Source organism: Lissotriton helveticus, chromosome 1_2 (assembly GCF_964261635.1).
Source record: "Lissotriton helveticus chromosome 1_2, aLisHel1.1, whole genome shotgun sequence".
Taxonomy (NCBI): Eukaryota; Metazoa; Chordata; class Amphibia; order Caudata; family Salamandridae; genus Lissotriton; species Lissotriton helveticus.
In genome coordinates, this window is record NC_136058.1 from 127135049 (window position 1) to 127162749 (window position 27701).

Here is a 27701-nt window from a genome sequence, read left to right on the forward strand (position 1 = left end):
CTCTGCACTGCCACTCTGCACTATGCACTACCACTCTGCACTGCCACTCTGCACTACGCACTACCACTCTGCACTGCCACTCTGCACTACGCACTACCACTCTGCACTCTGCACTACGCACTACCACTCTGCACTGCCACTCTGCACTACGCACTACCACTCTGCACTCTGCACTACGCACTACCACTCTGCACTACGCACTACCACTCTGCACTACGCACTACCACTCTGCACTGCCACTCTGCACTACGCACTACCACTCTGCCCTGCCACTCTGCACTACGACTCTGCACTGCCACTCTGCACTGCCACTCTGCACTCTGCACTACGCACTACCACTCTGCACTGCCACTCTGCACTACGCACTGCCACTCTGCACTACGTACTGCCACTCTGCACTACGCACTGCCACTCTGCACTACGCACTGCCACTCTGCACTCTGCACTGCCACTCTGCACTCTGCACTGCCACTCTGCACTCTGCACTGCCACTCTGCACTATGCACTACCACTCTGCACTATGCACTACCACTCTTCACTACGCACTACCACTACGCACTACCACTCTGCACTACGCACTACAACTCTGCACTGCCACTCTGCACTACGCACTACCACTCTGCACTGCCACTCTGCACTATGCACTACGACTCTGCACTGCCACTCTGCACTACGCACTACCACTCTGCACTACGCCTCTGCACTACGCCTCTTCACTCTGCACTCCGCCTCTGCACTCTGCACTACGCCTCTGCACTCTGCACTACGCCTCTGCACTACGCCTCTGCACTCTGCACTCCGCCTCTGCACTACGCCTCTGCACTCTGCTCTACACCTCTGCACTACGCCTCTGCACTCTGCACTGCCACTCTGCACTACGCACTACCACTCTGCACTGCCACTCTGCACTACGCACTACCACTCTGCACTACGCCTCAGCACTACGCCTCTGCACTCTTCACTACGCCTCTGCACTACACCTCTGCACTCTGCACTACGCCTCTGCACTACACCTCTGCACTCTGCACTACGCCTCTGCACTACGCCTCTGCACTACGCACTACGCCTCTGCACTACGCACTACGCCTCTGCACTACGCACTACGCCTCTGCACTACGCACTACGCCTCTGCACTATGCCTCTGCACTACGCCTCTGCACTACGCACTACGCCTCTGCACTCTGCACTACGCCTCTGCACTACGCACTACGCCTCTGCACTACGCCTCTGCACTACGCACTACCACTCTGCACTACGCACTATCACTCTGCACTACGCCTCTGCACTACGCCTCTGCACTACGCACTACGCCTCTGCACTACGCCTCTGCACTCTGCACTACGCCTCTGCACTACGCCTCTGCACTCTGCACTGCCACTCTGCACTACGCACTACCACTCTGCACTGCCACTCTGCACTACGCACTACCACTCTGCACTACGCCTCTGCACTATGCCTCTGCACTCTGCACTACGCCTCTGCACTACACCTCTGCACTCTGCACTACGCCTCTGCACTACGCCTCTGCACTACGCACTACGCCTCTGCACTACGCACTACCACTCTGCACTACGCACTACCACTCTGCACTACGCCTCTGCACTACGCCTCTGCACTACGCACTACGCCTCTGCACTCTGCACTACTCCTCTGCACTACGCCTCTGCACTACGCACTATGCCTCTGCACTCTGCACTACACCTCTGCACTACGCACTACGCCTCTGCACTACGCACTACCACTCTGCACTACGCCTCTGCACTACACACTACCACTCTGCACTACGCACTACCACTACGCACTACCACTCTGCACTATGCACTACCACTACGCACTACGCCTCTGCACTACGCACTACCACTCTGCACTACGCCTCTGCACTACGCACTACGCCTCTGCACTACGCCTCTGCACTACGCCTCTGCACTACGCACTACCACTCTGCACTACGCCTCTGCACTACGCACTACCACTCTGCACTACGCCTCTGCACTACGCACTACGCCTCTGCACTCTGCACTATGCCTCTGCACTACGCACTACCACTCTGCACTACGCCTCTGCACTACGCACTACCACTCTGCACTACGCACTACCACTCTGCACTACGCCTCTGCACTCTGCACTACGCCTCTGCACTATGCCTCTGCACTATGCCTCTGCACTACGCACTACCACTCTGCACTACGCCTCTGCACTACGCCTCTGCACTACGCACTACCACTCTGCACTACGCCTCTGCACTACGCACTACCAATCTGCACTACGCCTCTGCACTACGCACTACGCGTCTGCACTCTGCACTATGCCTCTGCACTACGCACTACCACTCTGCACTACGCCTCTGCACTACGCACTACCACTCTGCACTACGCCTCTGCACTCTGCACTACGCCTGTGCACTACGCACTACCACTCTGCACTACGCCTCTGCACTACGCCTCTGCACTACGCACTACACCTCTGCACTCTGCACTATGCCTCTGCACTACACCTCTGCACTACGCACTACGCCTCTGCACTACGCCTCTGCACTCTGCACTACGCCTCTGCACTACACCTCTGCACTCTGCACTGCCACTCTGCACTACGCACTACCACTCTGCACTACGCACTACCACTCTGCACTACGCCTCTGCACTACGCCTCTGCACTCTGCACTACGCCTCTGCACTACGCCTCTGCACTCTGCACTACGCCTCTGCACTACGCCTCTGCACTACGCACTACGCCTCTGCACTACGCACTACCACTCTGCACTACGCACTACCACTCTGCACTACGCCTCTGCACTACGCCTCTGCACTACGCACTACGCCTCTGCACTCTGCACTACGCCTCTGCACTACGCCTCTGCACTACGCACTACGCCTCTGCACTCTGCACTACGCCTCTGCACTACGTACTACGCCTCTGCACTATGCACTACCACTCTGCACTACGCCTCTGCACTACGCACTACCACTCTGCACTACGCACTACCACTACGCACTACCACTCTGCACTACGCACTACCACTACGCACTACGCCTCTGCACTACGCACTACCACTCTGCACTACGCCTCTGCACTACGCACTACCACTCTGCACTACGCCTCTGCACTACGCCTCTGCACTACCACTCTGCACTACGCCTCTGCACTACGCACTACGCCTCTGCACTACGCACTACGCCTCTGCACTCTGCACTATGCCTCTGCACTACGCACTACCACTCTGCACTACGCCTCTGCACTACGCACTACCACTCTGCACTATGCCTCTGCACTCTGCACTACGCCTCTGCACTATGCACTACGCCTCTGCACTACGCCTCTGCACTCTGCACTACGCCTCTGCACTCTGCACTACGCCTCTGCACTACGCACTACGCCTCTGCACTACGCCTCCGCACTACGCACTACGCCTCTGCACTACACACTATGCCTCTGCATTACGCACTACGCCTCTGCACTATGCCTCTGCACTACGCCTCTGCACTACGCCCTACACCTCTGCACTACGCCTCTGCACTACGCCTCTGCACTACGCCTCTGCACTACGCACTACGCCTCTGCACTACGCCTCTGCACTACGCACTACCACTCTGCACTACGCACTACGCCTCTGCACTACGCACTACCACTCTGTACTACGCCTCTGCACTACGCACTACCACTCTGCACTACGCACTATGCCTCTGCACTACGCCTCTGCACTACGCACTACCACTCTGCACTACGCACTGCGCCTCTGCACTACGCCTCTGCACTACGCACTACCACTCTGCACTACGCCTCTGCACTACGCACTACGCCTCTGCACTACGCACTACCACTCTGCACTACGCACTACCACTCTGCACTACGCACTACCACTTTGCACTACGCACTACGCTTCTGCATTACGCACTACGCCTCTGCACTACGCACTACCACTCTGCACTACGCCTCTGCACTACCACTCTGCACTATGCACTACGCCTCTGCACTACGCCTCTGCACTACCACTCTGCACCACGCACTACGCCTCTGCACTACGCACTACGCCTGTGCACTACGCACTACCACTCTGCACTACGCCTCTGCACTACGCCTCTGCACTACGCACTACGCCTCTGCACTCTGCTCTACGCCTCTGCACTACGCCTCTGCACTATGCACTACGCCTCTGCACTCTGCACTACGCCTCTGCACTACGCCTCTGCACTCTGCACTATGCCTCTGCACTACGCACTACGCCTCTGCACTACGCACTACCACTCTGCACTACGCCTCTGCACTACGCACTACCACTCTGCACTACGCACTACCACTACGCACTACTACTCTGCACTACGCACTACCACTCTGCACTATGCCTCTGCACTACTTCTCTGCACTACGCACTACGCCTCTGCACTACGCCTCTGCACTACGCACTACCACTCTGCACTACACCTCTGCACTACGCACTACCACTCTGCACTATGCCTCTGCACTACGCACTACCACTCTGCACTATGCCTCTGCACTACGCCTCTGCACTACGCACTACGCCTCTGCACTACGCCTCTGCACTACGCACTACGCCTCTGCACTACGCCTCTGCACTCCGTCTCTGCACTCCGCCTCTGCACTACGCCTCTGCACTACGCACTACCACTCTGCACTACGCACTACGCCTCTGCACTACGCCTCTGCACTACGCACTACCACTCTGCACTACGCCTCTGCACTATGCACTACCACTCTGCACTACGCCTCTGCACTACGCCTCTGCACTACGCACTACCACTCTGCACTACGCACTACGCCTCTGCACTACGCCTCTGCACTACACACTACCACTCTGCACTACGCACTACGCCTCTGCACTATGCCTCTGCACTACGCACTACCACTCTGCACTACGCCTCTGCACTACGCACTACCACTCTGCACTACGCCTCTGCACTACGCACTACCACTCTGCACTACGCCTCTGCACTACGCCTCTGCACTCTGCACTACGCCTCTGCACTACGCCTCTGCACTATGCACTACCACTCTGCACTACGCACTACCACTCTGCACTACGCACTACCACTCTGCACTACGCACTACCACTACGCACTACGCCTCTGCACTACGCACTACCACTCTGCACTATGCCTCTGCACTACGCACTACCACTCTGCACTACGCCTCTGCACTACGCCTCTGCACTACGCACTACCACTCTGCACTACGCCTCTGCACTACGCACTACCACTCTGCACTACGCCTCTGCACTACGCCTCTGCACTACACACTACGCCTCTGCACTCCGCACTATGCCTCTGCACTACGCACTACCACTCTGCACTACGCCTCTGCACTCTGCACTACGCCTTTGCACTACGCACTACGCCTCTGCACTACGCCTCTGCACTACGCCTCTGCACTACGCCTCTGCACTACACCTCTGCACTCTGCACTACGCCTCTGCACTCTGCACTACGCCTCTGCACTCTGCACTAGGCACTACGCCTCTGCACTACGCCTCTGCACTACGCCTCTGCACTACGCACTACGCCTCTGCACTACGCACTACGCCTCTGCACTACGCCTCTGCACTACGCTTCTGCACTACGCAGTATGCCTCTGCACTACGCCTCTGCACTACGCCTCTGCACTACGCCTCTGCACTACGCACTACGCCTCTGCACTACGCCTCTGCACTACGCACTACCACTCTGCACTACGCACTACGCCTCTGCACTACGCACTACCACTCTGCACTACGCCTCTGCACTATGCCTCTGCACTACGCACTACCACTCTGCACTACGCCTCTGCACTACGCACTACCACCCTGCACTACGCCTCTGCACTACGCCTCTGCACTACGCACTACCACTCTGCACTACGCCTCTGCACTACGCCTCTGCACTACGCACTACCACTCTGCACTACGCACTATGCCTCTGCACTACGCCTCTGCACTACGCACTACCACTCTGCACTACCCACTACGCCTCTGCACTACGCCTCTGCACTACGCACTACTACTCTGCACTACGCCTCTGCACTGCGCACTACGCCTCTGCACTATGCACTACCACTCTGCACTACGCACTACCACTCTGCACTACGCACTACGCCTCTGCACTACGCACTACGCCTCTGCACTACGCACTACCACTCTGCACTACGCCTCTGCACTACCACTCTGCACTATGCACTACGCCTCTGCACTACGCCTCTGCACTACCACTCTGCACTACGCACTATGCCTCTGCACTACGCACTACGCCTCTGCACTACGCACTACCACTCTGCACTACGCCTCTGCACTACGCACTACCACTCTGCACTACGCCTCTGCACTACGCCTCTGCACTACGCACTACCACTCTGCACTACGTGCAAATACAAACACACAGAACAGACCACCAAATGAATTGACTGCCGTGCGCGAAAGGTAAATGTTAAACGCGCGCATGATACATGCAATGCAATGGTGAACGCGCTCGCACCATCTGGAATGCATTACAAGGGCACTCTGACAGCTCCTAATTAAGATTAATCACTCTGCCGTGCTCGTTCTCGCACAGAATATGCCACATCGGGCACGCGAAAATTACATATAGCCTATCACGTCAACGCTACTAAATACACAGCACAGCGAAGACGAATCACTAGGCAGATGCCATAAAAAACTAAGGAATGTGCCAGCCGGACCCCTTTCTGTCTTTTTTTTGTTTGAACGCATAAGAGCTCGGAAGCTCCGCCCCCCACTTCGTGGAGGCCTAGGCCCGAGCCCTAAAAAACTCCACCATGCAGAAGTCCACGTCGATGGCCCGCCGTTTCTGCAAACGCCTGGGCTTCGCTGCCCAGCGCCAGAAAAACTCCTCAGCAGCTCTTGGTGATGTAGTCCCCGGCTCGTCCCACTTCACACGGAAATGCCAATCCCTCAAAACTGCGCCCTTGGAGAAAAGGTCCGGACGATCCCTTGCTCCTCTCCCGCCGCACGAGGCTGCCTGTGGAAAAAAACAAAATAGAAAAGAAAAAAGATTGCGGCCCGCATCCGGCCAGTGGATGTTCTTGTGGGGAGCAAGAACAAGAGACTGTTCTGCTCCCCACTTCCCCCTTATAAGGAGGGCGCCCAGGCTGACCAAACCAGACCGGTCTACCTGGGCGCAGACTGTACGTTTTGGTCCGGAAGCATTGAAGTGCTGATGCGGCCTCCCCCCTCCTAGCCGGAGACTAGTGCGACCACCATAATGGCGGTTCATTCTATGCTAGCCCTCGCCTTTTCCATAATCTGCGTGCCAACTTTGCATTCTAATTATCAACAAATATATATACCATTTAAACATCTACACATAATTGTTATTGGTAAATGTGTTATATTCTGCCACAAATTTCCGTATAAAGCATTCCCAATTATTGGGTGGCAGAGGTTTCTCAGTGAACGACTCCATAATTTCCTTCCCGTCTCTTTCCTCTTGTTTTTATTTATTTTGTATTACTTTCGCAGTGCTATGTATATTGCTTTCACATTTTGAGAGTTATCGTTCGTTTTTTTTGGATGAATTTATTAGCTGGTCATCAGATCCTGCATATGGTTTCTGAATGTTATGTATCCTGTTATCATGCTATATCACGGTCGTTTTTCTTTTGCTTTGTTTTGCTCAGCTCTGGAAAACCTAACAAAAATCTTATGACATCAAAAAACTGTATGTCGTCTGACATTAGCTCCTGCTGACGGAATTACTCCTACGGGCAAGAAACGTTAACACTTCCATTAAGGGCCAGTCATCATTAGTGCAGCAGGGTCAAATGCACCAGCGCCCATTGGTATGAGGGGGGGCAAGTCCACCCCATTTAGGACTGCCTTTCACTGCCCTGCCAGGGAAGGGAAGCGGTTTCCTTGTTTGCACCAGGAACCATTTCAACTCAGATGAAGTCCGCTCAATTTGCATGCCATTGAGATGGCCCACGGTGTTGCAGGAAAAGAGATATAATAACAACGCTACTTTTGAACCCATTTATTCATTTAAAGGTTTTCCTGGCCTACAAAGGGTTAAGCTTGGCGACTGTCTGTTCAGAATCTACTCCGAAGGTCCATTTAATCAGTCAGTACTAGCGATGGTGCACTTTCACCTCGCTCGTTTCCTAGCCCCAGAAGAACAGTTTGACCCCGGGGTCAGTGCCATGTCTTGCAGGTTCAAGGGGGCTGCATTTCATTTCCCGGTGCCCAGAGCGCGAGAACAACCTGAGATTGAATGTTCTGTTCGGCGATGATAAATGGAGAGCAGATGGTCGTCTCGCAACTGCGGCACATTGGTATAGAAATATATATTTTTACTATCGCCGTGTTAAGTGCAGCTCCATGTATTGGAGAGGTCGACATAACGTCCTAGGGCACGTTTTGAAAATACATACCTTTTACCAACATGGTCAGCGACTAGCTGCCGCCTCCCCCCCAAACCGGCACCCAACACCCAGAAACGTGGACACGAGACTTCTTTACTTTTTGGAAGGCGGGCGCTAGTCGCCCGGCCGTATTTATTAAGATATGAAATTAAAAACAAAGGTTTTAATTGCATGATCAACAATTTATACAAAAATCAGCAGGACATTAGTTACAAAATTATTGTCAACAAGTTTGAGAGCCTGACCTTAACAAAACTCTAATACATGTTGTTTCCTAACCGAGTCTAAACATCCTCATCTGATTTTTGTACATTTCTGGCCATATGGCAGGGTCACTACCGGTGTCAGGTCCTACAAGCTGCGCCTCCCCATGAGACGTGCGCATGCGCAGTGTTACCCCGGGAATTGCCCGGTCTACGCCCTGAACTCCATTTACCCACTAAAGGAGGGCCCTTACTCTGCGCCGGTGGCGTCATGAGTCCACGCGCGCGGGGTGGCTACCAGCCTAAGGAAAGCGTGAACTACTCCTACCCGCGCTCCTTTGCTTTGCAGCATCCATTACCTTGCCCCTGGAGTTCTAGGAGTGGCCCGCAGGCCCCTCCCCCTGGGCGGGAACCTCCATAGGATGATGCCCGCCCCCTCAGACCTCAAATATGTGCTCACCGATAATGACCTTACCGCATGCCCCATACCTAATAAATACGACGACCTATGGGAAAAATTCTAAAGGACAGCTACACTGGCTAATAAATAACAGCATTACCGTACAGCTACAAAGGGAAAAAAGGCCTAAAGTCACTTGGCATCCAAGAAAAAGTACTTCACAAATAATTCGCGAAAAAGGGGAAAAAATTCCTAAACATACAGCATCGTCAAAATATACCGACAGATCCATTACTATTACCATGTAATACATGTGGACAGTACCTTCGCAAACTTACCATTAAACCGGACATAATGCATGCCACAAAACTTTGTTCCAAGGGATGGTGGGTGGGAAAACAAAGAAGCCCCGAGCGCGGGGCACACGGTGCTGTGGGAGAGCGTCCAGGGACAAGGGGGTCTCCTGGGCGCTCCCCACCTCTTTATTCTCCAGGGGCCAGGCGGGGGGGGCACGCCCCCCCCCGGCCCGCCCCTCCTGTAGCCCGCCCCCCCTGACCCGGACCTTTTACCTGGTATCCGGGTCAGGGAGGCCGCCGGCCAATCGGTGGTGGGTCGCGCCCCCCAGGGCCCGCCCCCACCACCGAGAGACAACAAAGGAGAATGGGGGGGAGACGGTCGCCGCGCCGCCATGCGTGCGGGGGGGCCGAGGGCCCCCCCTTTTCACATGGTCAGCGACTAGCTGCCGCCTCCCCCCCAAACCGGCACCCAACACCCAGAAACGTGGACACGAGACTTCTTTACTTTTTGGATGGCGGGCGCTAGTCGCCCGGCCGTATTTATTAAGATATGAAATTAAAAACAAAGGTTTTAATTGCATGATCAACAATTTATACAAAAATCAGCAGGACATTAGTTACAAAATTATTGTCAACAAGTTTGAGAGCCTGACCTTAACAAAACTCTAATACATGTTGTTTCCTAACCGAGTCTAAACATCCTCATCTGATTTTTGTACATTTCTGGCCATATGGCAGGGTCACTACCGGTGTCAGGTCCTACAAGCTGCGCCTCCCCATGAGACGTGCGCATGCGCAGTGTTACCCCGGGAATTGCCCGGTCTACGCCCTGAACTCCATTTACCCACTAAAGGAGGGCCCTTACTCTGCGCCGGTGGCGTCATGAGTCCACGCGCGCGGGGTGGCTACCAGCCTAAGGAAAGCGTGAACTACTCCTACCCGCGCTCCTTTGCTTTGCAGCATCCATTACCTTGCCCCTGGAGTTCTAGGAGTGGCCCGCAGGCCCCTCCCCCTGGGCGGGAACCTCCATAGGATGATGCCCGCCCCCTCAGACCTCAAATATGCGCTCACCGATAATGACCTTACCGCCACAGGCCAGCATTGTTAACCGACGATCTGGCCTCCCCCTGCCTAGACCTACCCTAGAAAATTCTCACTTCAGCAACATCTTCCAACCAGGCCCTGACTTCATCAGACCACAGGGCCCTTCCTTCCTCCGTCAAATGGACTCCCCTCACCAGGTAGAACAAATACACCCATGTCGGATCATCTACAACCGAGGGGGGGGGCTTGAAATAATTTGTCCCACTGTGTGTTGATCCTCTTTATCGAATGATTCAACGCCCTGACCGAGTCCCCGCCACCACGGGATAAGTTGAGACCCTACTACTGTGCCACCCGGGCAAGTCCTGAAGACCCACCCACAGTGGAGATGAACTCATCAATGAGTATTCGCCTCCCCAGTTTGGCCAATTCAGTCCCCCCTAGGTGAAGTATCACCACTGACAGGGGGTCGGGCTGCTGAACTAAAAGTCCCTGCAAGAAGTTCCTGGACTGACCCTGGCACAGACCCTTAAACCAACTCTTCCCTGTCCTGCATCCAGCCTGTTGCTTGTGTTGGCACATTGTAGCTCCTCAACTTCTGGTGATGAGTTCCTCCCCTGCGTGACAGGTTTGAGAAACTGCAAGAACCAGGAAAAGGCCAAGAAAACCTGGGTGACAAATTTCCCACTTCCCCCTTAGGGAATGGGTAGCACTTACACCTGCCAGCAATACTTGGGCCCTTGGTGTCCTCTTTCTCGACGTATGCTTCCCTTTTGACGTCCACCCGCTGCTGATGCTGCGGTGTGGAGGACTCCTCAGATATCCGCCATGGACCCAGCCGTGACTGACGTAAGCATCCCTTGGGCTGTACACCTGTTGCAGCTGTTGTGATGTGGAGCACTCCAGGTATCCACCATGGACGCGGTCATACATAAATTGGAAAGATAGACACAAACCATTAGTGTTCCGGCAATAACTGCTGTACACGCCTTAAACTTACATTACCATCAGTCGCTAAGTTTTAGATAATCTTAGTGCCAGATCACTACACATTAACATGTCGACAGTAAATGTTACCATGGTAGGCTGTAAAATTGGCTTCCTATTTTTACAATCATTGTTACACAAGAAAGTTGTGCTGCAGGCGAGGACATCGCCTCTCACTCCTGGTTTTCTACCCACGTCTTCATGCATAGGATCTATGTGTAAAACAAGACAGCCTACTTAACAGTGCAGCATCACAGTCTTTAGCTCAAAGAATTAGCACAGCCCTAACTCCGCCAGGCCATACGCTGGCCCAAGGACCTTTTCCGCTCACCACTTTGGCTTCTGGGAAATATCATCCCAGCCAATCGGACATGATCACATGCATCCCCAGAACTATGTGATGCCGCAACTAGGCTCTTGGGCACCTTTTAGGTGTGACATCAGGGTGTGTATCATTATCAGCACCCCAAGTGGTCTTTCTAAAGGCTCTAGGCCCTGTCTCTATGCCATTCGTGGTTCCCCCACCATATTATTAATATGTGGCTTTTGGTACACCCTTAGAGCTCAACGTATATGGTACTAAATTACTGTGTGCTATATAAGTTTTCACACTGCAATTATTCGCCTCAAATCTCATCATAGGCTCAACGTATATTGTGCCAATTTACTTGTGTGTTAAATAAGTTTACTGACTGAACTAAAGGGGTGTGTTTAGTACAAATACATATATTTGTTGGTATACACCTGTTCTTTTTCATTTACTCATTCATGAGATTAAAGACTGGTAAAACAAGCTGCTCTATATTCCCTCATGACTTAGCTGAAGGCTGCACGCAATACAGCTAACCCTAGGATAGCTTACTAATAATGTTGACTTTAACCTATCATCCATGAAGGGTCGTTTGGACAGGTGCAATGTTTGGACTGGTGCAATGTCCCCCCTAGAATAGTGAACAGCACCTCATATGGTGCTTACCTCCACAATGCAATAAGTCCATTGTTTATACCTTATTCTTGAATGGTTCCATGATTGTTCTCACTATCACCTCAGCAGACACCAATGATAGTCATTCTAGAGCGTCAAAATCTGACTTATGTCAATGGCTGTTCTTTGCGTAAGATAAATAAGCCGCCACCATGGCTCGGATAAAATATTGCAAATGCCTGGAGGACATCCATAAAGAGGCCCAGGAATGAACACAACAAGGCATATGTAGCCCGGGCATCACGGCTATTAAGCAATGTATTTAGCGCCCGCACCCGGGTGATCCAAGGAAACTTGTAGTCACCGTGCCAAAGTTTTACAAACATGGTGCACAATGAAACAGCCCATGCCATAATACAACACGTTTAACCACTGCAGAAAAGTGGTAACACGGAGCAAGCTAAGGCACAGGCCTCGCTCGCTGTTTTGCACTGAAACTCCTGGCCGGTGCGCGCAGCGGCTTGGCCCACAAAGGTAAGACTACCCCCATTACGTGCACTATTCCCAACTCTGGACTGTCACAGTCCGTGTGTGTGTATTTTGAGCGTGTGTACCATATTCACCCCTGTGATAGTGCAGATCCCTACGTTTCCGTTTGTACATCCTTGTAAACAGCTCCGAATTCCATGGCACTCCTTCTGCACACTCATCCTCCGTAGGTGTACGCTACCGACGCAGATAAGTCAGTAATCCAGCGCAATGTGTCTGGATACCTACATATGTACGACTAATTCTATCCTATTGTATTCTATGCGTTTTTATAAAGCGCTGATTTTACCCGAAGGTGTCAGAGCACTGTAACATAGGACCCGTTAGAAGAGTAAACTGTTGTAGGAATAGAGCAACAAAATGTAGCATGAAACCGACTGGCCAAGCAAAAGTCACCCAGTCTGACCAATGTTGATGACTCGCGGATTTCCTGGCGAACAATAGCAGGCCAGATAATCACACAACACATGCGAAAAGACCACTATTTCAAACCTAGTACGCACCTGATGTACTCCCTGCGAAGCAGAATTAAACCCAATGCGACCAATTTACCAAGAACAAAAGCATTTCCAGGCGGGGTCTGAGAAGGGGGGGAATTATTTGAAAATGTCCCTCGTACCAGACCTTTGCAAGCGCATGAAGTCGCTTAATCAAATCATGCGGCTGTGAAACATCCCCTCATCTCATTAATACAATACGACAATGTTGTATCTTTCGTGCCATATAATTCAATTGAAGGACTTCCCACTATTCTTACATCAGACGTGCGGGGCATATTACCCCCCTATTCATTCATGCCAAAGCGTCCCCCCCTAGATCATAGCTGACTCTCACGCGTTAAACTATCTCCACGTGCAGTCCCCCTTCCTTATGCGCGCAGAACATATTGGTGGCTGCTCCCTTCGCACCAGCTGCAATCACTAGAGATGTTCTGGGCACCACTGACCACATTAACTACGGAACTTAAGCAGCATCTCTGACAGGCTTAATTGTAATATATCGGAAGTTCTTCTCTGACAGGCTTAAATTGTAATACATCGGAAGTTCTTACATGGCCACAACCTGCCCCACACATGAAATCAGTGTCTAAAGCGTCACCCATAGCAATCTGAAACACCTCATAGCTATGGTTTTATATGAATCATGAATAAGAGCGCCGTACAAAGCGCCAGTTACCTTACATATTTGTGTCATTGAAACACTTTTTAATGCTTAACAGTGCGTCTTGTGCAAATGTTTGGGGGCAGACATATTTTCCACGGGCTACCTCGGCATAACGTCAGAAGTTCCGAGAATCATCTCAGTTAAATTGCAACCATTATTTTGCCCCAACACATCCCCTCCCCAAAAACGTTGGAGAAGTCAACTGAAACCTGTTTTATTGTACCATTGCACGTCTTGGAAGAACGTTTTGGTCACCTTTCTAAAAATTTCTACCATCTGTATGGTCGGACTGCATTTGTGATTTAATGCATACTTTAAACACATGACCACATAAAATATATCCACGCATTTCAGAATGCATATTTTATACAGCTCACTTAAACGGGTAATACTACCGCTAGGAGATATTCAAGACTCTACAAACATCGGGTTAGAAAGTGACCCAGATAAAGTGTTTAAAGTAGCTACCCATATTAGCCTGCACTTGAGAAAATTACTATTTTGAGATGAAAAACATTGCACGACAGTGTGATATACGAAAGCCAGACAGTGGAGGCAATGAGGCGAGCAGAAGAGGTGACAAATGACAGGGAATGAACGCATTCAGGAAATGAAAAACTTGATTAGATGATAAAAATATAAGCCATTAAATGAGAGAAGGTATCTTAGATAAGAAAATGTAAAGGCAAATACATAGTTAAAAGTAAGAGCAAGAAAGTAACACTGCATTCGAAAACATGATTTAAAACATGTAAAAATTAAACCTCTACACCGCATTGCTTAGAAGAGGGAAAATGTAAAGAATACAGTGCACTCAACTGCTCACTCGCCATCCATCTTAATGTGCAGTAACTTGAAGGCACCGGACCATTGCCTATTGATACACACTGATAACCGTGTAAGGGACTACTCACACCGTTCTCACCGTCTGATGGAGATGAGCTGCCTGTCCCTCTCCTCGAAAGAAAGAAAAGCCCTTTAAACAAGTAGTGCAGCCTGCAAGGCCCACCGGCCACACCGCCCATTCCTGCGAGCGTGCCGTCTAAATTATTCACTGCGCAAGCACTCCACATGCAGTACAAGGAGTGCAAAATTGCTAAGGTAATTCCTGTCGTTCTTGTTTATATTTCACATGCTATACTCAATCATGCATTCCATGTTCATTCCTTTTCAAGAAAGTTACTTTTCCATTCAGCTTATTACTCTTGCCTCGTGCTTAATGTGGATTGAGTCACATCCATGTGTTTAAAAATAGTTCCCGATCTTCACCCACGATGTTGTAATGAACTCTCCCCTCAACTTCGATTGTAATTAATAGACGTTGGTCACTCCATTCACAACTAAAGAAACGGGGCAAACTATATCTGATAAAAAACGAAAACCGGAAATGGCTACACAAGCAAACACGAGTCATGACATAAATTCACATTAAGTTCAAAGCAGGCAAAATATTAACTGCACCATGGCCAGTAACGAGATTTGCATGCTTTAGCTGTGCGCAGATGTACAGTACAACACAGGCGTCACGTTTGCAGCGATCGCTCATACCCCCAGCCCCGGCAGCCTTGTGCTGTGTGTCTTCGCTAGCAGGACAGCCTTGCCTCCGGTGAAAGCAACGCGCTGCGTGCAATTACCGATCACAGTGCGCCCCAACTAGAGGAAGTCATGTGTTCAAATTTGGAATTCCGAAACAGGAGCCGTATAAACTACAGGGATCACGTTCTACCCTGGGTACCGACAGCGCCCCTGCCCTATCCCCTTGTGCCGATCCCTCGCTGCACCCGACCCGCGTCGATAGGGAGGTGAGCAGTACGCCCCCAGGGGCCCCATTGGCAGCCGCAAACCACCCGCTTAGGACAGGCCTCTAGCCCGCAACAATTCCAAGCCTTCCCATCTACGGCTGCCCAGAGGCCCCCAAAGCGCAGCCCCCACCTCACCTGGCGACATGGACGCCTCCCCACGCCGACGCCCCGATCACGCTGGTCTTTGCCTACTCCCTCGAGGTCCGGGCTTGGCTACGCAGGATCACCGCAAGCAGAAGACCGCCGACCTCCCCCTCCACACGAGGAAACAAAGAAGCCCCGAGCGCGGGGCACACGGTGCTGTGGGAGAGCGTCCAGGGACAAGGGGGTCTCCTGGGCGCTCCCCACCTCTTTATTCTCCAGGGGCCAGGCGGGGGGGGCACGCCCCCCCCGGCCCGCCCCTCCTGTAGCCCGCCCCCCCTGACCCGGACCTTTTACCTGGTATCCGGGTCAGGGAGGCCGCCGGCCAATCGGTGGTGGGTCGCGCCCCCCAGGGCCCGCCCCCACCACCGAGAGACAACAAAGGAGAATGGGGGGGAGACGGTCGCCGCGCCGCCATGCGTGCGGGGGGGCCGAGGGCCCCCCCTTTTCAAATGCACTAAGTTATTCTGCGGTCTCTGACTGCCTTCTGCAAATGTAAACCCATTTGAGAAAAGCTCCAAAGGCACATTTCTAAATTGAATTGTGAAATGGAAAATGATGCTTATGTACTCCCAGCTGTTTAATTATGACGAGTTACCTATCATATTATCCTTTTCTCAATCTTTTTTTTTTACCAATATGGCTATTAAGCAATTAAAATACTAAATTAAAGGGAATCTAAATGTATCTCCTGTCTCCAATAGAACAGATGACTTAAGGCTTTACCAAAAAGCTCCTGTTGTGTACATTAATCTCTTTAAAAATCTTCGAATATAAATGGCAGCCATATTTTCTTGAAAATGGACGCGCAAGTACTCTTGTATTCTTTATATATGTGGGTGTTTTCTATAGCTTCAACATATCACATTTCGACATCTTCAGAGCACTTTTCTGTAAAAGTCAATGAGGTGCGTTTTTAACACATTAGGGGCCACATGGGAAACCATTTCATTTTGCGACTCGCAAATTGTGATTTTTTGCTAGTTCCCAAATTAAATGTACAACAGAGTCTCAGACACTGTTGCGATTCCCAAATGGGTCACAAGGGACCTGTCTCATTAACCGCTTTGCCGCAGTACTGGCAAATTCGAAGCGGGCGCAGATCGGACGGCCGGGGTCGTCCGACACACACGCCCACTGTGACGTCGGAAGGCCAGGGGCCGTCCAACGCATGAAAGCGGTTAATATTTATGAGGCAGGTATCAATTTGCGACCCATTGGGAATGGCTGGCACTCACAGGGATAGTGGCCTGCTGTGGTCAGTAGACCATTATATCTGTGACAGCTTTTTAGATAAAGCAGTTTTGTTTTTTTGAAATGCAGCTCGTTTTCCTGAAAGGAAAACAGGATGCATTTAAAAAAGAAAAATCAAATGCCTTTTAAGAGCACCATCAGGATTCAAGCAAGCCGGGCCGAAGACGGCTGTAATGCCAGAAACCGGTCCCCGGAAGCTTGTTTCCTTTCCAGTGAAGAATTGGCTTGGTAGTTTGGTCTGCCCTGTTCCCATGATGCACTGGGCCAGGGACAGACGAATTTGCATATAGCCAGGTTCTGAACTGGGATGGTGCAGTGAGCTAAAAAACGGTGATGGATCAAGCCCTGATCTGTTGACTGGGTAGGAGTGTTCTGATTAACTCAGATTCTCTGTCCATCACCACCCCCTTTTTGAAATTATTTTGGCCACCATGAGTGTGGAAGGGTATGCTCAGACATGAGTCCCTTGCTCACTGCAACATCAGGATTCAAGCAAGCCGGGCCGAAGACGGCTGTAATGCCAGAAACCGGTCCCCGGAAGCTTGTTTCCTTTCCAGTGAAGAATTGGCTTGGTAGTTTGGTCTGACCTGTTCCCATGATGCACTGGGCCAGGGACAGACTAATTTGCATATAGCCAGGTTCTGAACTGGGATGGTGCAGTGAGCTAAAAAACGGTGATGGATCAAGCCCTGATATGTTGACTGGGTAGGAGTGTTCTGATTAACTCAGATTCTCTGTCCATCACCACCCCCTTTTTGAAATTATTTTGGCCACCATGAGTGTGGAAGGGTATGTTCAGACGGATGTATGACGTTACAACGCGAAATATTACAACGCATTCCGTTACAATGAATTTTTTACAACGCAGGATCCATTACATCGCATGCTTTTACAACGCATGACATTACATAGCAGATGCTATTACAACGCATGCCATTACAATGTAAGTATAGGTAAGTATATAATTTTTTTTTTAAATGTAAGTAATTTAAATTTAATTAATTAAATAAATTAAATTATTTTTAAATAATTATTTAGTACATATATTACTTTAAATTTATTTTTAAAAGAACTTTTAATAATAAAGAGCTATTTTTAATAAATAATAAAATTATTAAAAAAAATTTTTAATTAAAATAAAAGATTGTATTTTAAAACTAAACCCTAAAAAAACCTGTACCCCAAAACCCAAACCCAGCCCTGAACCCTAAAAATACCCCTGTTCCCCAAAACCCAAACCCAGCCCTGAACCCTAAAAATACCCCTGTACCCCAAAACCCAAACCCAGCCCTGAAACCTAAAAATTCTCCGGTACCCCAAAACCCAAACCCAACCCTGAAACCTAAAAATACCCCTGTTCCCCAAAACCCAAACCCAGCCCTGAAACCTAAAAATACCCCTGTACCCCAAAACCAAAACCCAGCCCTGAAACCTAAAAATTCCCCTGTACCCCAAAACCCAAACCCAACCCTGAAAACTAAAAATACCCCTGTACCCCAAAACCCAAAACCAACCCTGACACCTAAAAATACCCCTGTACACCAAAACTCATACCCAACCCTGAAACCTAAAAATACCCCTGTTCCCCAAAACCCAAACCCAGCCCTGAAACCTAAAAATACCCCTGTACCCCAAAACCCAAACCCAGCCCTGAAACCTAAACATTCCCCTGTACCCCAAAACCCAAACCCAACCCTGAAACCTAAAAATACCCCTGTACCCCAAAACCCAAACCCAACCCTGAAACCTAAAAATACCCCTGTACCCCAAAACCCAAACCCAGCCCTGAAACCTAAAAATTCCCCTGTACCCCAAAACCCAAACCCAACCCTGAAACCTAAAAATACCCCTGTACCCCAAAAACCCAAACCCAACCCTGAAACCTAAAAATACCCCTGTACCCCAAAACCCAAACCCAACCCTGAAACCTAAAAATACCCCTGTTCCCCAAAACCCAAACCCAACCCTGAAACCTAAAAATACCCCTGTACCTCAAAACCCAAACCCAACCCTGAAACCTAAAAATACCCCTGTACCCCAAAACCCAAACCCAACCGTGAAACCTAAAAATACCCCTGTACCCCAAAACCCAAACCCAACCCTGAAACCTAAAAATACCCCTGTGTACCCCAAAACCCCAAAACCCAAACCCAACCCTGAAACCTAAAAATACCCCTGTACCCCAAAACCCAAACCCAACCCTGAAACCTAAAAATACCCCTGTACCCCAAAACCCAAACCCAACCCTGAAACCTAAAAATACCCCCTTACCCCAAAACCCAAACCCAATATAATAAAAACATAAATTAATATATTTATTTATTTTTAATATTAAATAAAATAATTAAATAATGTTAAATAAAATATCAAATAAAATTATATACTTACCTATACTTACGTTGTAATGGCATGCGTTGTAATAGCATCTGCTATGTAATGTCATGCGTTGTAAAGGCATGCGATGTAATGGATCCAGCGTTGTAAAAGCTGCGCTGTAATAGAAGTGCGTTGTAAAAGTTGCGATGTAACGGCTGTTTCCCTGCTCAGACATGAGTCCCTTGCTCACTGCACCATCAGGATTCAAGCAAGCCGGGCCGAAGACGGCTGTAATTGCCAGAAACCGGTCCCCGGAAGCTTGTTTCCTTTCCAGTAAAGAATTGGCTTGGTAGTTTGGTCTGCCCTGTTCCCATGATGCACTGGGCCAGGGACAGACTAATTTGCATGTAGCCAGCTTCTGAACTGGGATGGTGCAGTGAGCTAAAAAACGGTGATGGATCAAGCCCTGATCTTTTGACTGGGTAGGAGTGTTCTGCTTAATTCAGATACTCTGTCCATCACCACCCCCCTTTTTGAACCAATAATTTATCTGCCTCAATAAAAAATAATTTTCCAGGGATTAGAATTTATTGGGTCTGATAAGCAACTGCCATCTTCGGTTAACCCTATCCAAATGGGGAATAACACACAGTTTGATGCCTTCCTCACCAGGATTAGCAGGTTTCCGAGATCACTGGACATTTTCTCCATACAAAAAAATGCACCTTTTAGAGACAGTCTAGAAAAATAAAAATGAAGAAATATAAGAAGGAGTGGGAGAGGAATAGGCAGGTCTACACGTCTCAAATAAAGGGGTATAGCTGCATATGTCATGGTGAAATACATAATAGGGTCATCACAAACATACATTCATACTCCGGGCCACTCATTAGCTCCAGTAGAAGTACATTAATCATCTACAGTGCCATCTGTGTCAGTAATAGAAACCAGCAAGTAGTCTTAAAATGGTTGCCAAATATTCTTTGGTCTAGAGGCTGGCAGCTGCAATGATGCATATATTTCACTTGTGGTATCACATTATATCAAATCACAAATTCAGGCCTCCAGTGTTGGGTCAGTGGTGCCACCCAGTGTAGGGACTACTGGCACTTAGCTAATAGTATTGCAATGGAGGCATAATGCCGGACTCCTGGTGGCAATAGTGTAACATAGCCCAGCAGTCCCCTCAAAAGGGTCGGGGTAAATGAAACATCTATCATGCTTGATAAAATGGAAAACACTTCCTCCTCCCAGTAAGAAAGTATTGGTTCGCAGTTCAACACCAGATGCGCAAAACTGGGATGTTCTGCCGCACATCTGCGGCAGCAGTGCGATCTAGTGGGGTTGATCTTAGCCATGAGGTCCAGGGTAGTGTAAGCCCAGTGAAGGTATTTAAAATGTAAAAATGTATGCCAATGGTTATTGAAAACCAACCGTATCTCCTCGCAGCAGTAATACCATGTCATGTTAGGTAAGGGGCACCCGAAATCTCTTTCCCATACAATCCGAGCCCTCTCCACCATGACAGGCCTCAAATGGAGAGACATATGGTATAACTGGGAAACCACGTGGGCATTGTCTCTGGACATGATCACCATGGTAAGCGGTGGGAAATCCGTAGGTTCTGGAGGAAAGGACGGGAGTGTATGAATAGTGTTCTGTAGTCAGAGCAGATTGAACCTGTCCATGTGAGACACATTATGCCCCTCTGTCAATGAGGTCACAGACAACAGCATGGCATCAGCGAAGAAATCGTCCAGTGAATGTAGCTGGCACGAGGCCAATGCATGCTTTGTTAATGCTTCAGCCACCGGGAGCCAAGGGTTACTTGGAAGGGTGATATGTGGTGAGTTTATAATCCACAGCCCAAATACCGCTGGAGTATGGTCCAGACCCAGTACATGGTGGGAAGCATCTGTATTTTCAAGGGAGTACTGGGTAAGCCTCAGGGTATAATGCCCAAGAGAGGAAAAGGGCGGGTCTGAGTCCATTCAGGTTTAAGGTACTGCAAGAGAGCCTCTGTGTGGTACCAATAGTATGCAAAATTTGCCTGTGCTATGAGATATTAGAGGTAGAAATCAGGGACCCCAAACACCCCATGAGCACAGGACAAGGTTAATGTTTGCCAGCGAAATCTTGGATGTTTGCCCGGCCAGACCAGTCGTGTGAGCATGCTACATAAAGTGTTAAAGAAACTGCCAGTCAGGGCTATAGAAAAATTGAGAAATAAATAAAAGAACCGGGGTAGCACCACCATTTTGATAATGGCAAATCTGTCGGCAATGGATAAAAGGAGCATAATACACTGGTCAATCTGGGATGATAGTCTATTGATAGCAGGGCCGTAATCGAGGCAAATGGCCTCCGAGCTGCTCTTATGGATATAAATGCCCAGGTATTTTGGGTACTCAGTACTCCATTTCAGGGGGAACTGTAGCTTCCATCAATGGAAAATGTTCAAAACTCCAATTAATAGTAAGTCCCAAAAAAATCCCGAATCACATGCCCTTCTGGAGAAGGGGTGAGAGATTTGTCTCAGGGCCCCTAATGAAAAGCATCTTATCATCAGCATGTAGGGAAGCCAAAAGGTGGACTGATGGAAAGGCAATCTGTGAGCCAGATGGTTCTCCTTGAAATGATGCACCAGTGCGGAAACTAGCAGAGATCACTGTTAGCATGAGCTGAAGCCATTTTGATTGTTGCAACCATTTTAGTTGGCCATGTGTTTGCCATGTGCTTCCCCGTCTTCACTGTTGCCTGCTTCTCTATTACGCCTGAGTCATCATCTATAGTTAACTCCTTCAGCACTGAACCTGAGCACTGCACATGCTCAGAAAGTCCTGTAGCTGCTAGAATGCACCTGTTACAGACTTAACTGTCAGGCTATTTTAACTGTTGTCAGCAATTATGTAGCTCTTCCCACTCTGTTGACTAAGGGATTCTCATGTATCCTTATATGTGAATAGCTATTTGTGTGTACACTTGTACTGCCTCTTTTTGAACCTCCATGCTTACACTGCAACTATCACAGTATATAAGCACCATGGTTTCTGTACTCCATGTGCCGCCTCATACATTGCCTGAAGGTTATGTATCGATGTAGTTCCACTCATGAGGTTTAATAAACTATTTCTTTAATATTACAGCTTCCGTGCCAATCTCTATTTTGTCAGTCTAAAGGACAAGTGCGCAAAGAAGGGCGAACCCTTGCACTGGTGAGCCTCTGAAAGGCTCACCCCACAAATTGGCGCTCGTCACGTGGGGCTCATCGGCGACTCGGATGCCCGACAGAGTGGTCTCAACAGAGGTTTGGAATCTCGCCGAGGATGTACGCTGCATGAGGAGACCCTTGTCTTTGCATACCGAAGTGCATTTCAGATTTTCTCGATTTGACCCTCTAGGTGGTGCTGGTCTTCAATTGAGATCCCTTTTGGTGTTCGTCTTACAGTGACCATTAGGTTGATTCAGAGCTTGGCAGTTGGAGGCTGGAGACTTTTGTTTGGTAAGGTCGTTAGATGCAACCCTTCTTGATTTGTTTGGCCATCATTTTGGTTTAGTTTGGGTAAATATATAAAATGCAATTTATACAGGCAGGCAACGTCGAGATCTTTCTCTAATTTGTGAATTCTTGAACAGTACTGCATTTGTGATAAGTTATAATATATTTATTATAATATTTTTGGCATGCCTGTTTCAAGAGAAGGCCTTGGCCTGGACCACATCCTTCCTCTCCGGCAGAACCCAGAGTGTCCGCCTCCCACCCTTCCGCTCCAAGATCACTGATATCATCTGTGGTGTTCCACAGGGATCATCCCTCAGCCCGACGCTGTTCAATATCTACATGGCACCACTCGCCCACGTCGCACGACAACATAGCCTCAACATCATCTCCTATGCCGACGACACCCAGCTGATAATATTCCTCACCAAAGATCCCCACACCGCCAAAGCCAGTCTCCACAGAGGAATGAAGGCCATCGCCGAATGGATGAAGGACAGCAGGCTGAAGCTGAATTCAGACAAGATGGAGGTCCTCATCCTCGGCCCCACCCCCTCAGCCTGAGACGACCCCTGGTGGCCAACATCGCTAGGAACAGCCCCAGAACCCACCGACCACGCACGCAACCTGGGGGTCATCCTCAACTCTGCCCTCTCCATGACCAAGCAGGTCAATGCCGTTTCCGCATCCTGCTTCAACACCCTCCGAATGCTCTGCAGGATTTTCAAATGGATCCCCTCCGACATGAGAAAAACCGCCACACAGGCCCTCGTCACCAGCAGACTGGACTACGGGAACACCCTCTACGCAGGAACAACAACTGAGGTTACGTAGTTTTAGCCTCGCTTTGCTACAGTCGCCATTTTGCGTTCAGTCACCATTTTATGTTGCCTCACTCAGGCAGCACGGCTAACGCAGGAAAATTGTCTTTCTGCCACTTTCAGCTGCTCAGTGTTTTTCTTGTCGAAGAGCAACCTTTGTCCTTGTGTACAATACTGATGTCAGGGTCCGGCCGAGTTCGCAAAGCCATGTCTAGACTGATTAATCCATGACTTACTCCACTGTTTGGGTCCCACCATTCTTCTCTACCTTATCTTATTTAACTGGCCTTCACTATTCTCTCTGTGTGTTCTCTTGTTACATAGCTCTTCTTTTGAAGCATTCTACACATATTTTACCACCTGCAAACTGGATTACGGGCACCAGTGTTGATTAACCTGATGGGAGGAGAGCACATGGGGTCTGAAAGGAGGGCGTGTTTTAGATATCTGATACTTGTTTTCGAACTATTCCTATTTGTCAGTTTTGTGTATCTTGGGAGTTGTCATTGTAAATTTGTGTTGTATAATAGACTGTGCGCCACAGATTGAAGTGGCAGTCTCTTGAGAACCTACCTGGGTGGTACTTCTTAGATAACTGTGCTTAGCTGCAGCTAATAAAACTACTTTTCTACGCCTAACAGAGTGTCCAGTGTCTCTGTCGGTCAAGGCAGGTGAACCCGGGGATCTTAGGCGTGCCCTGCGCCGCTCGACCCATAAGGTCGGGTTCTCCAATTGGCGGCCCAACGTGTGGGCGACTTCAGCGGTAGTAGTTTTGCCCGAGAGTCGTGAGGAGCTTCGCAGGAAAATTCCGGAGGATTTCGCGAACCACGTGAGCGACCCCTGCATGTCGAAGTGGACCGAAGGTCTTTTGAAGCTTGGCTTCCCGACGGCTGCTGACGACTGCTGCCCTGACTGTCGCCCTGCCTTGGCCCTTTGGTGATGATTGGTATCGCGAGACGATAGACGGACATCTGTTGGCGTGAGAAAAGCATTTAGTTAAGTATTTGTGGGTAGCGCCCACTCTCTTTGTTTTGTATTTTTGTTATTCGATTAGCGCGCTAACCGAAGCCAAGGGGTAAGTACGTTTGTGCTGTGACTCTATTGTCTAAAAAATCCCTTGACGTTTGTAAGGATAAAATACCTGGATTTAGCAAGTTTAAGAAATTCTGTTGTTGTGCTTGTTTTTCGGACTCCCGGCTGGAGGATTCTTGTCCAATTCCTCCAGTTGGAACTCCTAATTACGAGCTTTACTCAAAGCACGGTGTAGGTCCCATAATTTTTAATGAAATATGGACCCGTTACACTAAAAAGGACGGTGTTTTACAATGGCCACAAAATGGGTCCTTTGAGAGAGATATTTTAGATAATTTGGAAGTGATTTTATTCAAGAGAAAAGCCCGGCTGGCAATGTTTGACTCGTTTCGCCTGTGGCGCAAGGAAGCCAAACAGAAAGAAATTAAGCAAATGAAGAAAGATAAGAAAGAGCAGAGTATGTCAATTCTACAGGCTGCCCAGCAATTTCAAAATAATGAAACTGATCAGGTGATTGAGGTGTCAGAAAGACAACATCGTATGGCAGTAGATAGATGCTATCCTGTATTACCTACCGTAACAAAGAGTAAAAATCCTGATGACGATTCTTTCATGTCCCATTTGTTGACATTACCTCCGCCTTATGTGGTAGGAGCTAATGCACCACCATTACAGCCCGCTGCCAATCTGGCCGCTGTAATTCCTGCACAGTTGCCTGTCCCCGTGATTCCGCCTCAGCCCCCTTTGCCAACAATACCTGTACCCCAATCTCCTGTGCTTCAGCCTTCTCCATCTGTCGTTTCTTTTGCTATGGATTCTTCTTCTGTTTTACAGAATACATTGTCTCCTGTCTTAGTCTCAGATTCCCCTACAGCTAGACGACGTTTAGTTGATACTGTTTCAGGTCTTTTGTCGCCTTTGCTTGGACCTCTTTTCTTCTCTCCTGCCTCGTCTAGGAGGCAATCTCGTAGTCAGTTTCCAGATTTTGAAGAACGAACTAAATTAGATTCCCTTGCTCATAATTGGATAACGAGTCGTGTACAGTATGGTACACGAGATATATTAGATACTTTTCTTCAATGGAACGCGCCCACACAGAGATACGTATTTGATGTTATGTGCAATGCTTTAATTAAAGCATGGGGAGACGTAGATCTAGACTCGCCTCCTCAGGATTTATATGAAATACAGGATCAATTTGATAAGGGGCTTATTGTGGGTCCTGCTGTAGAGCGTGCTGTTCAGCAACTTGTTGCTTTTGGATCTACCCTTTTCTCTCAAAGTTTTCTTGAGCCTGATCCCGCGGTTCGTCGTAAGACGGCACAATATCCTATGCGAGAAGTTCCTCCAATATGGAGAGATGCAGTTCCACAACCAGGTAATGTTCCCGGTGTCCCTGCTCATTTTCAGCGTATATGGGTACATGACCCGTGGAAAAGGTCAGAAGTATTGGCACTTAAACAGTCTTTACCGGATCCTCGTAAGAATCCTGCTGGATATTATAAGGAGCTGTCTCAGACTGTTGACGCTTGTATTATGAATTTGGCAGATATTGACTTACTCATGGGGAATGTAGTCCCACAAGCAATATGGGCTAAGATTCGTAGGCAGGATCATGCGGTAGCTTTAGGTGGTGATTGGGCTGCCATTACAGCTGCGGACGCAGGTCAAGTAAGTGGGGCCAAACCAGATGCTCTGATTACAGAATTACCTGGAAAAAATAATAGATTTGATGAAAACTTTGATACCTGTGATGCGCGTTAACTGGGATAAGTTAGCAGCGTGTAAGCAAAAGACGGATGAAAGTGTCTCCGACTTTTTTACTCGTTTCGAGGAGACTTTCATCGACCACAGTTGGCAAGACATGAGCACTGAAGGTGGACAGCGATTATTCGTAGACAAGTTTGTTTTTAATTTACTTCCAGAATTATCGAATAAATTAAAACAATCGGAGAGTACGTGGGCTGTCTCTTCCACTGCTCAGATATTGGCCACTGCTCAATATTATGAGAATAGGGAGAAGGAAGATAAGGAGAAAGTGGAGAAAAAGACAAAAGACTTGAAAACGAAGGTTCTTTTGCAACAGGCTTATCCCCCTCGTTCTGCTCAACCCTCATTTTCACAGCCCCTACAGTTTCAGAGTTTGTTGCAGAAGCCGGTTCCCTCAGTTCCACGAGCTCCATTGGGCCCCAACCAGTTGCTTACTGTAAGGAAGATGGCCATTTTAAGAATACTTGTCCGATTTTATTACAACGGTATGGTGGATCATTGGCGCCACGGGGTCGTGGTGATTCTCGTTCCATATCTAGAGGTAGGGGTCGTGGTGCCCCCACTCAGGAACGACGTCTCTCTCCTTCTCAAGCTTCTGCGAATTATTTTGACCAGCAGAATTCTCAATCTGCACAATACTACAATGATGACTATTGTTACGATAATGAGGACGTTGTTTTCCATACTAGCTAGGACAGCCATAGGCAAAGTAAGGGAGTCATATCAGTTCCAGTAGATCAGGAAGGACCTTATGTTAAAGTTATGGCATTAGGTGTTACAGAACCATTTCTCTTGGATACTGGCGCTATGAGAAGTTCTATAATGCATTCTAAACTCCCTGGGGCACCTTTGTCTGGCTTAACAAATGTTTCTGTAGGATTCTCTGGCGCCCCAGTTTCAAATCCTATTTCTTGTCCTTTGCCCATTTCTATTGGTCCCTATGATTTGGAAGCTCCACTCCTTTTAACGACAGGATGCAGGGAGAATTTATTGGGTTTAGACCTTTTGAAACGTTTGTATGCTACGCTGTATTGTTCACCCTCTGGTGTACACCTTACTTTGGGTGATAAGTTGACTTCTCCAATGTATGTTTCTAAGGAACAGCTACCACCCGAGTTGCGATCTCTTCCTGCTACA